The following is a 12,932-nucleotide window of genomic DNA, read 5'->3' as shown; positions in this document are numbered from 1 at the left end:
CTCCCTACTAACCAAAATCCCACAATGTCTGTCGGCTATTTCATCCTTCTTCTCTGCTAGATTTCTAAAACTTAACATGGACAAAACAGAATTCATCATCTTTCCGCCATCTCATTCAACCCCCCCAACTGACCTATCCATCATAGTCAATGGCTGCCCACTCTCCCCAGTCCATTAAGCTCGCTGCCTTGGGGTAACCCTGGACTCTGAACTCTCCTTCAAACAACATATCCAAGCCCTTTCCACTTCCTGCCGACTCCAACTCAAAAATATCTCCCGGATCCGCACATGCCTCAACCATGAATCTGCAAAAACACTAGTGCATGCCCTCATCATCTCCGGCCTTGACTACTGCAACCTCCTGCTCTGTGGCCTCCCTTCCAACACTCTCGCACCCCTCCAATCCATCCTAAACTCTGCTGCCCGACTAATCCATAAGTCCCCCCGCTATTCCCCGGCCTCTTCTCTCTGTCAATCTCTTCACTAGCTCCCCATTGCCCAGAGACTTCAGTTCAAAACCCTAACCATGACATACAAAGCCATTCACAACCTGTCTCCTCCATATATCTCTGACCTAGTCTCCCGGTACATACCCGCACGCAACCTCCGATCCTCACAAGATCTCCTTCTCTACTCCCCTCTTATCTCCTCCTCCCACAATCGTATACAAGATTTCTCCCGTGCTTCCCCCCCTATTCTGGAACTCTCTACCCCAACACATCAGACTCTCGTCGACCGTGGAAACCTTCAAAAAGAGCCTGAAGACCCACCTCTTCCGACAAGCCTACAACCTGCAATAACCACCACTCCACAAATACCACTGCACGACCAGCACTACCCTCACCTATTGTATCCTCACCCATCGCTTGTAGACTGTGAGCCCTCGCGGGCAGGGTCCTCTCTCCTCCTGTACCAGTCGCCGTCACGTTTTGTTCAAGATTATTGTAATTGCTTGTGCTTTGTATACCCCTTTCACATGTAAAGCGCCATGGAATGAATGGTGCTATAATAATAATAAATAATAATAATAAGGGACATAATGGGGGAATTACACTGTGTGGGGGCATCATACATACTGTATAAGGGGCATAATGGGGGCATTACACTGTGTGGGGGCATCATACATACTGCATAAGGGGCATAATGGGGGCATTACACTGTGTGGGGGCATCATACATACCGCAAAAGGGGCATAATGGGGGAATTACACTGTGTGGGGGCATCATACATACTGTATAAGGGGCATAATGAGGGCATTACACTGTGCGGGGGCATCATACATACTGTATAAGGGGTATAATGGGGCATTACACTGCGAGGGGGCATCATACATACTGTATAAGGGGTATAATGGGGCATTACACTGTGTGGGGGCATCATACATACTGCATAAGGGGCATAATGGGGGCATTACACTGTGTGGGGGAATCATACATCCTGCATAAGGGGCATAATGGGGGCATTACACTGTGTGGTGGAATCATACATCCTGCATAAGGGGTATAATGGGGGCATTACACTGTGTGGGGGAATCATACATCCTGCATAAGGGGCATAATGGGGGCATTACACTGTGTGGGGGAATCATACATCCTGCATAAGGAGCATAATGGGGGCATTACACTGTGTGGGGGCATCATACATCCTGGATAAGGGGCATAATGGGGGCATTACACTGTGTGGTGGCATCATACATCCTGCATAAGGGGCATAATGGGGGCATTACACTGTGTGGAGGCATCATACATCCTGCATAAGGGGCATAATGGGGGCATCATACATCTGCATTAGGGGCTTAATGGGGGCATTACACTGTGCGGGGGCATCATACATACTGCATAAGAGGCATAATGGGGGCATTACACTGTGTGGGGGCATCATACATACTGCATAAGGGGCATAATTGGGGCATTACACTGTGTGGGGGCATCATACATCCTGCATAAGAGGCATAATGGGGGCATTACACTGTGTGGGGGAATCATACATACTGCATAAGGGGCATAATGGGGGCATTACACTGTGTGGGGGCATCATGCATACTGCATAAGGGGCATAATGGGGGCATTACACTGTGGGGCCAGTAAAGGGGTCCTGTACTATAAGAACAATACGTTTCCTCCCTTCCGGTCTCCATAGTTGGGTCGTATGTATCTATCACAGGAAACAGAACAAAAACCTTATGATTCTTATAAAGGGGCAACACAAGACCCCAAAAGAGTCTCCGTGCTGAAGGGGTTAATGCCCCCTGCGCCCAGTAATGGGGGTCTCCACATACCTCCACCACATATATGGCTGCTCTGTGCGCACAGGAGCTGTGATGAGGTCACAGGAGGGGAGGAGTCAGGGGTCACATGATCAGGGGCCTCAGTGGATGCAGGACTCTGCTGTGCTGGTTGTCATGGTGCTGGATGAGCTGCAGGTTATGTGTGGGGTCAGGAGGGGTTTACAGTGTGGATGTAGCAGAGCTGCGTGTGTACGAGGTGTACGGAGCGGAGCCGCGTGTGTACGAGGTGTACGGAGCGGAGCCGCGTGTGTACGAGGTGTACGGAGCAGAGCCGTGTGTGTACGAGGTGTACGGAGCAGAGCCGCGTGTGTACGAGGTGTACAGAGCAGAGCCGCGTGTGTACGAGGTGTACAGAGCAGAGCCGCGTGTGTACGAGGTGTACGGAGCGGAGCCGCGTGTGTACGAGGTGTACGGAGCGGAGCCGCGTGTGTACGAGGCGTACGGAGCGGAGCCGCGTGTGTACGAGGCGTACGGAGCGGAGCCGCGTGTGTACGAGGTGTACGGAGCGGAGCCGCGTGTGTACGAGGTGTACGGAGCGGAGCCGCGTGTGTACGAGGTGTACGGAGCAGAGCCGTGTGTGTATGAGGCGTGCGGAGCGGAGCCGCGTGTGTACGAGGTGTACGGAGCGGAGCCGCGTGTGTACGAGGTGTACGGAGCAGAGCCGTGTGTGTATGAGGCGTGCGGAGCGGAGACGTGTGTGCGAGGTGTGCGGAGCGGAGACGTGTGTACGGAGCGGAGCCGCGTGTGTACGAGGTGTACGGAGCAGAGCCGTGTGTGTACGAGGCGTGCGGAGCGGAGACGTGTGTACGAGGTGTGCAGAGCGGAGACGTGTGTACAAGGTGTGCGGAGCGGAGCCGTGTGTACGAGGCGTGCGTAGCGGAGCCGTGTGTGTACGAGGCGTACGGAGCGGAGCCGTGTGTGTACAAAACGTACGGAGCAAAGCCTTGTGTACTAGGTGGAGCCGTGTGTACGAGGCGTACGGAGCGGAGTCATGCGTGTACAAGGTGTACGGACCCGAGCCGTGTGTGTACGAGGTGTGCGGAGCGGAGCCGTGTGTGTACGAGGCGTGCGGAGCGGATTCGTGTGTGTACGAGGTGTGCGGAGAGGAGCCGCGCGTGTACGAGGTGTACGGAGCGGAGCCTTGTGTGTACGGAGCAGAGCCGTGTGTATGCTGTATACAGCTGTATACTCCCAGGTTCGGGCTGAGACACCGCGGCTCTTTATCAGACTGTAGAAGAACTGACACTGGACACTCGGTAAAACTGCGCTCGGACGTCTCTTGCTTCTCGCACAGATATTGATAACATAAGATGGAGTCAGACGAACCCTCCTACAAAACCTGATAACAAAGTCATTACTACAGGACTGGATGAGAAAGGGATTTATTCTACAAGAAACGCTGGGGCCACAAATGAGAGAATCCGGGCCCCGTGGCTGGATACTCCAGGCCCCCAGCGTGTTAGGAGCAGACGAGGTCTTGTGTTTCCCCCCTCTACTAACCTAACTCTACCTAACATCGAAATTACCTTGGAGGGTTCAACCATAACTCCCAAGCAGCACGCCCGCTGCCTTGGGGTCATATTCGACACTAACCTTCCTTTACTCCCTATATCCGATCACTCACTCGCTCTTGTCACCTGCATCTTAAAAACATCTCCAGAATCCGATCTTTTCTCACTTTTGAAACTGATAAAACTCTTACTGTCGCTCTTATTCACTCTCGTCTGGACTACTGCAACTCTCTCCTGATCGGTCTCCCTCTTACCAAAATTTCCCCTCTCCAATTTGTCCTGAATGCGACAGCCAGGGTCATATTTCTGACCAGCCGCTTCACCGATGCCTCCATCTTGTGCCAGTCATTACACTGGTTACCCATTCGCTACAGGGTCCAATATAAACTCATTGCTCTCACCCACAAAGCTCTCCACAGTTTTGCACCACCTTATATCTCCTCTTTCATCTCAGTCTATCATCCTACACGTTCCCTCCGTTCCACAAATGACTTAAGACTAACATCCCCCGTAATCCGAACCTCGCACCTCTGTCTCCAAGACTTCTCTCGTACTGCGCCAGTTCTCTGGAATGCTCTACCCCAGACAATCCGATTGATGCCTAGCCCCGATGTCTTCAAGCGCGCTTTAAAAACCCATCTCTTTAAACAAGCCTACCACCTCAAATACCCAGTAAACTAACTTTCCTCTGTTCCCTCCTAAATACTATTCAGAATCTGCCCCCCACTGTTCATCTGTCTCTACACCCTCCATGCACACGATAACTGCACTCGGTATTTGAGTATTGCACTTGAACATACAGACTGATGACCGGATCATACAGCCTTATATGATAATCCCGACCTATTATAATTGCCTGACCTGAAATAACAAGCACTTTATACCTATTGTGTCCCCCCATTTCCTTGTAGAATGTAAGCTTGCGAGCAGGGACCTCACTCCTGATGTAACTGTTAAACTGTCTCACCTTGTATTGAATTTATTGTTTGTACATGTCCCCGCTTAATTGTAAAGTGCTGCGGAATATGTTGGCACTATATAAATAAAAATTATTATTATTATTTGTCCCTGGAGCTTCTCTACTCGGTATAATGAGACTCTTATCTTGTTCTTATAAAGAGGGTTTGAGTAAAATAGAAGCTGCCTGAATATGAGGACCTTGTCTGATCTCTATGTCCTTGTGTACAGAGCTATGGAGATGGCGCTATTCTCTGTATAATAGATGTGATGTCGCTGGAGCCCTAATATTCCTGTACAGGGGTCTCTGTAGAGATAATCTTACCCCAGCATTATGGATTGGGAGATGGAGAAAAAGGGATTAGGGGCATTTTATTGTAATTTACCTTTAAAAAAATGTGATAAAAAATAACTGATTATAAAAAGTGGTTCATTTTCCCACCATGTTGTCTGTAGAAAATAAAGAGCCGAGGCTGAAGATGCTTTATTTCCACTAGTCTACAAAAGAGGGAGGATTGGCAACTCCGAATGTCCTTGTCTATTTTGGGATTGGGAGTTAGGAAAAGGGGCAGGAGAACATTTTGGGATTTGTTTTGTGGGGTGGGGGCAAGAGATGCAATAATTGTCCATGTAGTGTACATTGTAACATACCTGGCAGCGTCCTTGCATAGTGGTCCATCTCCCACTGTGCAAGAGCGCGCACTTGATCTCCAGTCCAGAATGTCTCTCTGGCTTCCCTCCATGCTGTCTGTTTGTGTCTGTTTCTGCTGCTTAAGGGCGGCGCCCGATCACTTCCTGCTTTTTGTACCTGCTGTGGGTCACACCCCTTGTGCGTCCTCAGCCTATTGCTGTCTGTCACCTGGTATTTAACCCAGCTGCCCCAATCAATCCCTGCCTGAGCATCTTGCCCTGTCAGTTGGCTTTTGTCTCTGACATGCCAGGTCCTGTCTATGTTACCTGTCTTGCAGTATCTGGTCCCATGTCTGTACTGTGTCCTATCTGTGTACCCTAACCTGCAGTCTGTACACGTTCCTTGCCTCTTGTCTGCCTATCCTGGAGGCTGTACTTCCAGGCCTGTCTGAACACGCTCCTAGCCTGTTCCTCCCGCCTTCTAGGGGCCGATTGCCTAGACCTGCTCCTGTATCTTGTCTGTCCTGTCTGAACACGCTCCTTGCCTGTTCGTCCCGCCTCTCTGGGGGCCGTATTCCCAGACCCGCTCCTGTATTCCGCTGCAGTGTCGGTCTCCTCCGTACACTCAGTTCCAGTCTGAACTCTCTCCTATCTTTTACCTGTTTTTTCTCTATGTCCGTTCCTTTCCTTTTTCTGCAGAGTCTGAACTCGTACCTAACTCCTGCTTGTTGTCTCTGTACTCCCGTTTGTGGTCCACTCTCTACTTCTCTGCAAGTACCCTGTGGGTATCTGGCTCTGCCTTTCCCTTCCTGTCTGTTCCGTGTGAACAGAGCCCTGTCCCCCCTGCTCTGCTCTTGCTCACCGCTCCGGGCGGCCTCATCCTGCTCTGCTCTTGCTCACCGCTCTGGGCGGCCTCGTCCTGCTCTGCTCTTGCTCACCGCTCCGGGCGGCCTCGTCCTGCTCTGCTCTTGCTCACCGCTCCGGGCGGCCTCGTCCTGCTCTGCTCTTGCTCACCGCTCCGGGCGGCCTCGTCCTGCTCTGCTCTTGCTCACCGCTCCGGGCGGCCTCGTCCTGCTCTGCTCTTGCTCACCGCTCCGGGCGGCCTCGTCCTGCTCTGCTCTTGCTCACCGCTCCGGGCGGCCTCGTCCTGCTCTGCTCTTGCTCACCGCTCCGGGCGGCCTCGTCCTGCTCTGCTCTTGCTCACCGCTCCGGGCGGCCTCGTCCTGCTCTGCTGTTGCTCACCGCTCCGGGCGGCCTCGTCCTGCTCTGCTGTTGCTCACCGCTCCGGGCGGCCGCGTCCTGCTCTGCTGTTGCTCACCGATCCGGGCGGCCGCGTCCTGTTCTGCTGTTGCACACCGCTCCGGGCGGCCGCGTCCTGCTCTGCTGTTGCTCACCGCTCCGGGCGGCCGCGTCCTGCTCCTGCTCTTGCTCACCGCTCCGGGCGGCCGCGTCCTGCCCTGCTCCTGCTCTTGCTCACCGCTCCGGCCGGCCTCGTCCTGCCCTGCTCCTGATCTTGCTCACCGCTCCGGCCGGCCTCGTCCTGCCCTGCTCCTGATCTTGCTCACCGCTCCGGCCGGCCTCGTCCTGCCCTGCTCCTGATCTTGCTCACCGCTCCGGCCGGCCTCGTCCTGCCCTGCTCCTGCTCTTGCTCACCGCTCCGGCCGGCCTCGTCCTGCCCTGCTCCTGCTCTTGCTCACCGCTCCGGCCGGCCTCGTCCTGCCCTGCTCCTGCTCTTGCTCACCGCTCCGGCCGGCCTCGTCCTGCCCTGCTCCTGCTCTTGCTCACCGCTCCGGCCGGCCTCGTCCTGCCCTGCTCCTGCTCTTGCTCACCGCTCCGGCCGGCCTTGTCCTGCCCTGCTCCTGCTCTTGCTCACCGCTCCGGCCTGCCTCGTCCTGCTCACCGCTCCTGCTCTTGCTCACCGCTCTGGCCGGCCTCGTCCTGCTCACCGCTCCTGCTCTTGCTCACCGCTCCGGCCGGCCTGGTCCTGCTCACCGCTCCGGCCGGCCTGGTCCTGCTCACCGCTCCGGCCGGCCTGGTCCTGCTCACCGCTCCGGCCGGCCTGGTCCTGCTCACCGCTCCGGCCGGCCTGGTCCTGCTCACCGCTCCGGCCGGCCTGGTCCTGCTCACCGCTCCGGCCGGCCTCGTCCTGCCCTGCTCTTGCTCACCGCTCCGGCCGGCCTCGTCCTGCCCTGCTCTTGCTCACCGCTCCGGCCGGCCTCGTCCTGCCCTGCTCTTGCTCACCGCTCCGGCCGGCCTCGTCCTGCCCTGCTCTTGCTCACCGCTCCGGCCGGTATCGTCCTGCCCCGCTCTTGCTCACCGCTCCGGGCGGTCTCGTCCTGCCCCGCTCTTGCTCACCGCTCCGGGCGGTCTCGTTCTGCCCTGCTCTTGCTCACCGCTCCGGGCGGTCTCACTCTGCTGTGTTTGTTCGCCACATCTGTGGTTCTGTTCCAGAGTCCCAGTGTGTACTGGGTCCTATCCCGCCTGTGTTCCTACCTGCTAGTGCCTTCCTGTCTGCACTCTAGCCGTGCTTGCCTGTACCCCCCTGCCTGCGTACCCGCCTGCCTGCATACCAGTCGTGCCTGCCTATACCCACCAGTCTGTGTGCCAGCCTAACCAGTCTGTTCCTGTATTCCCCTGTGTGGGTCAACAGCCGTGTCCGGGGTCTGTCCTGGAGTAGCACCTGGTCCCTCTGCTCGGTTCCTCCTTGGTGCACTGGCGTCGTATGCCGTCGTGCGACCCTGGTCGGATCGGGTGAATACCTAGTTACGCCCCTCCAGGCATTCACTCTCCGGCACGGTCCAGTGGAATCACACGAACACGCCGCTCAGCCCGGGTGTGTGCATTACAGCATGCTCAGGCCATGGTTCCCGTTGAGCCCCACGGCCTTCGCTCTCTGAGACGTTTTCCAGCGAATACGTGCATTAAAAATAAATAATTTTTTTTTTTTCCTTAGCTGAGTTCCAGGCGAATTACGCACCCGTCCAGATGGATCTATCAGCTCTCGTTCCTGCGGATCCGCCACGTTACTATGGGGATCCAAGACAGAGTCGTGCATTTGTGGAGCAATGCATGCTACACTTCAAGTTCTACCCTCTATGTTTTCCCACAGATCGGGTTAAGGTGGGATTCATGATGTTTTACCTAGCGGGTGATGCCTTGAATTGGATCATCCCCCTATGGGACGCACAGGATCCTATCGTCCTGGACATAATGGCCTTCCTGGTGGCCTTTCTAATGGTCTTCGATGATCCTAACCCGGAGGCTCCTGCTGAAGCTTCACTTCCCAGTATCCCGGAGAAGCCCCGATGGGTAATGTGTGTGGGTAGCGCAATAGTCCTCCAGCCCAATGAGACTACTGCCCACCCAGAATCCTCACAGGGTGACTACACTCTCCGGAATACTTCTCCCAACCTCAAGAGGCAGTCCAGACGTGCTAGACGTAGATGCAAGCCGTCACGCCAGGGTCTGTCCTCCCTGAGACCTCTTGACCCCAACCTTGAAGTCCCTACTGAAGCTTCATCTCCCTGTATCCCGGAGAAGCCCCAACGGGTAATGTGCGTGGGTAGTGCACCAGTTCTCCTGCCCGAAGAGACTGCTGCCCACCCAGAATTCACACCGGAGGACCCCCTGTTGCCTCCTGAATCCCCCGGGATACCACTTGAGGACAATTGGAGAGAGACTTCCCTATACCCTGCACCTGATACCTCGCCCGCTTCGTCCAGTGAGTCCGACCTAGTGTTCTCCGAAGCAGAGGTTACCCCTGAGTCTCTACACCCCTCCGATCAGGCGGAGGATCTCCAGTTGTCTCCTGAACCCTTCGGGGTGCTACCTGGTAGCGAATGGACAGAGACTTTCCTATACTCGGTACCTGATACCTCGGCTGCTTCATCCAGTGAGTCTGACCTAGTGTACTCTGAAGCAGAGGTTACCCATGAGTCTCTTCACCCCTCTGACCTGGCGGAGGACCTCCAGTTGTCTCCTGAGCCCTTCGGGGTGCTACCTGGTAGCGAAAGGACAGAGACTCTCCTATACTCTGTACCTGATACCTTGCTCGCTTCATCCAGTGAGTCCCACCTAGTGTACTCCGAATCAGAGGTTACTCCCGAGTCTCTACACCCCTCCGACCAGGCGGAGGACCTCCAGTTGTCTCCAGAACCCTTCGGGGTGCCACCTGGTGGTGAATGGACAGAGACTTTCCTATATCCTGGAGCTGATACCTTGCTCGCTTCGCCTAGTGAGTCTAACCTAGTGTACTCCGAAGCACAGGTTATTCATGAGTCTCTACACCCCTCCGACCAGGTGGAGGACCTCCAGTTGTCTCCAGAACCCTTAGGGGTGCCACCTGGTGGTGTATGGACAGAGACTTTCCTATACTCGGCACCCGATACCTCGCCTGCTTCGTCCAGTGAGTCCGACCTAGTGTACTCTGTAGCAGATGTTTTCCCCGAGCCTCTGCACTCTTCTGACCCGGCAGAGGATCTCCAGTTGTTTCCTGACTACTCCAGGTTACCACCAGATAACAAAGAGACAGTGACTTTTTCTCACCCTGTACCTGTTAACCCGTCTATTTCTTCCTGTGAGTTTGACACGATGTACCTCGAAGCAGAGATTACCCCCAAGTCTCTGCTCCCCTCCAACCCGGTGGAGGACTTCCAGTTGTCTCCTGTACCCTCTGGGGTGCCACCTGAAAATATGTGGAGAGAGACTTCCTTGTGTGCTGTTCCTGGTACTCCACCCGTTTCGTCTGTTGCTGAGGATGGCTGGATAGGAGGTAGCATCCTAGCTAACCAGATGAGACCAGTTTTTCCTGTGGACAGTGGAAGTGATCTCCATGAAGTGAAGGATTGGCCCTCGAATTCCCTGCGGAAGATTCTGGCAGGCCTGAAGAAGAGGGGGCGTAAGGGGGGGGTACTGTAACATACCTGGCGGCGTCCTTGCATAGTGGTCCATCTCCCACTGTGCAAGAACGCGCACTTGATCTCCAGTCCAGAATGTCTCTCTGGCTTCCCTCCATGCTGTCTGTTTGTGTCTGTTTCTGCTGCTTAAGGGCGGCGCCCGATCACTTCCTGCTTTTTGTACCTGCTGTGGGTCACACCCCTTGTGCGTCCTCAGCCTATTGCTGTCTGTCACCTGGTATTTAGCCCAGCTGCCCCAATCAATCCCTGCCTGAGCATCTTGCCCTGTCAGTTGGCTTTTGTCTCTGACATGCCAGGTCCTGTCTATGTTACCTGTCTTGCAGTATCTGGTCCCATGTCTGTACTGTGTCCTATCTGTGTACCCTAACCTGCAGTCTGTACACGTTCCTTGCCTCTTGTCTGTCTATCCTGGAGGCTGTATTTCCAGGCCTGTCTGAACACGCTCCTAGCCTGTTCCTCCCGCCTTCTAGGGGCCGATTACCTAGACCTGCTCCTGTATCTTGTCTGTCCTGTCTGAACACGCTCCTTGCCTGTTCGTCCCGCCTCTCTGGGGGCCGTATTCCCAGACCCGCTTCTGTATTCCGCTGCAGTGTCGGTCTCCTCCGTATACTCAGTTCCAGTCTGAACTCTCTCCTATCTTTTACCTGTTTTTTCTCTATGTCTGTTCCTTTCCTTTTTCTGCAGAGTCTGAACTCGTACCTAACTCCTGCTTGTTGTCTCTGTACTCCCGTTTGTGGTCCACTCGCTACTTCTCTGCAAGTACCCTGTGGGTATCTGGCTCTGCCTTTCCCTTCCTGTCTGTTCCGTGTGAACAGAGCCCTGTCCCCCCTGCTCTGCCTTGCTCACCGCTCCAGGCGGTCTCGTCCTGCTCTGCTCTTGCTCACCGCTCCGGGCGGTCTCGTCCTGCTCTGCTCTTGCTCACCGCTCCGGGCGGTCTCGTCCTGCTCTGCTCTTGCTCACCGCTCCGGGCGGTCTCGTCCTGCTCTGCTCTTGCTCACCGCTCCGGGCGGTCTCGTCCTGCTCTGCTCTTGCTCACCGCTCCGGGCGGTCTCGTCCTGCTCTGCTCTTGCTCACCGCTCCGGGCGGTCTCGTCCTGCTCTGCTCTTGCTCACCGCTCCGGGCGGTCTCGTCCTGCTCTGCTCTTGCTCACCGCTCCGGGCGGTCTCGTCCTGCCCTGCTCTTGCTCACCGCTCCGGGCGGTCTCGTCCTGCCCTGCTCTTGCTCACCGCTCCGGGCGGTCTCGTCCTGCCCTGCTCTTGCTCACCGCTCCGGGCGGTCTCGTCCTGCCCTGCTCTTGCTCACCGCTCCGGGCGGTCTCGTCCTGCCCTGCTCTTGCTCACCGCTCCGGGCGGTCTCGTTCTGCCCTGCTCTTGCTCACCGCTCCGGGCGGTCTCACTCTGCTGTGTTTGTTCGCCACATCTGTGGTTCTGTTCCAGAGTCCCAGTGTGTACTGGGTCCTATCCCGCCTGTGTTCCTACCTGCTAGTGCCTTCCTGTCTGCACTCTAGCCGTGCTTGCCTGTACCCCCCTGCCTGCGTACCCGCCTGCCTGCATACCAGTCGTGCCTGCCTATACCCACCAGTCTGTGTGCCAGCCTAACCAGTCTGTTCCTGTATTCCCCTGTGTGGGTCAACAGCCGTGTCCGGGGTCTGTCCTGGAGTAGCACCTGGTCCCTCTGCTCGGTTCCTCCTTGGTGCACTGGCGTCGTATGCCGTCGTGCGACCCTGGTCGGATCGGGTGAATACCTAGTTACGCCCCTCCAGGCATTCACTCTCCGGCACGGTCCAGTGGAATCACACGCACACGCCGCTCAGCCCGGGCGTGTGCATTACATACATATATGAATACAGGTAGGTCCAGAAATATTTGGACAGTGAATCTTCATGATTTCAGCTCTGCAGGCCACTAATCTGGAGTTAAAATGAAACAGTAGTGATGAGCGAGCACTAAAATGCTCGGGTGCTTGAGTCGAGCAAATTGGAATGCTTTGGTGCTGGACCCGAGAAACGAGCCCAATGTAAGTCTATGGGAAACTCAAGCATTTTTCCAGCGCCTGCAGGGGGCCTAAAAATTGCCCAAGTTGATGGGAACAGCATGGGGAAGACCCCTAGAAGCATTTCTGACTCCCAGGTCACTGCTGTCAACAATGTTGTCAGAGGTATTACACCACTTTTACAGACTCACAATAAAACATACAAAAACGAAACCAAAATGGATTTTCGTGGGAAATATGTTAAGGAACCCTTGGGCTATGTTCACACAAAGCATTTTTGATGCGTTTTTGCATTACTTTCAAGCGTGAAAAATACATTCACCGGTAAATGACATTTTAACATTTTACAACCTTATCAGGCTATGTAGTGTGTGAGACATGATCAGACACATCCATACAGTGCTGAAAAGACATGGGAACAGCATGGGGAAGACCCCTGGAAGCATCTCTGACTCCCAGGTCACCGCATAAAACCGTGGTCATCAGACGTGATCCTATATTACTGCGATAATAATACAGACATTTTTGGCAACGTGACAAATATTAAACTCCATTTAAAATGGGCAAGGGGGAAGTGGACATGCACGCCAAAGCCGTGGGCAACATGAAACTGCTCCTGCTGAGGGAGCACAACAGGCA

The 12,932-nt window shown here is 55.0% G+C and overlaps 1 protein-coding gene across 1 annotated transcript in view; it reads right to left on the bottom strand.

Annotated features, from left to right (window-relative positions):
- LOC141271739 (uncharacterized) overlaps positions 1-2,354 on the bottom strand; it is a 31,239-nt gene extending 28,885 nt beyond the window's left edge. The window contains exon 1 of the mRNA XM_073681834.1: positions 2,279-2,354. The gene's annotated coding sequence lies outside the window, so the exon portion shown is untranslated. The remainder of the gene's footprint in view (positions 1-2,278) is intronic.
- Between the last annotated feature and the right edge of the window lie 10,578 nt (positions 2,355-12,932).

The sequence above is a fragment of the Phyllobates terribilis genome, unplaced genomic scaffold (genome assembly GCF_046119375.1).
Source record: "Phyllobates terribilis strain yellow unplaced genomic scaffold, ASM4611937v1 Scaffold_5__5_contigs__length_657084704, whole genome shotgun sequence".
Taxonomy (NCBI): Eukaryota; Metazoa; Chordata; class Amphibia; order Anura; family Dendrobatidae; genus Phyllobates; species Phyllobates terribilis.
This window is presented reverse-complemented; position numbering and strand designations above follow the sequence as displayed.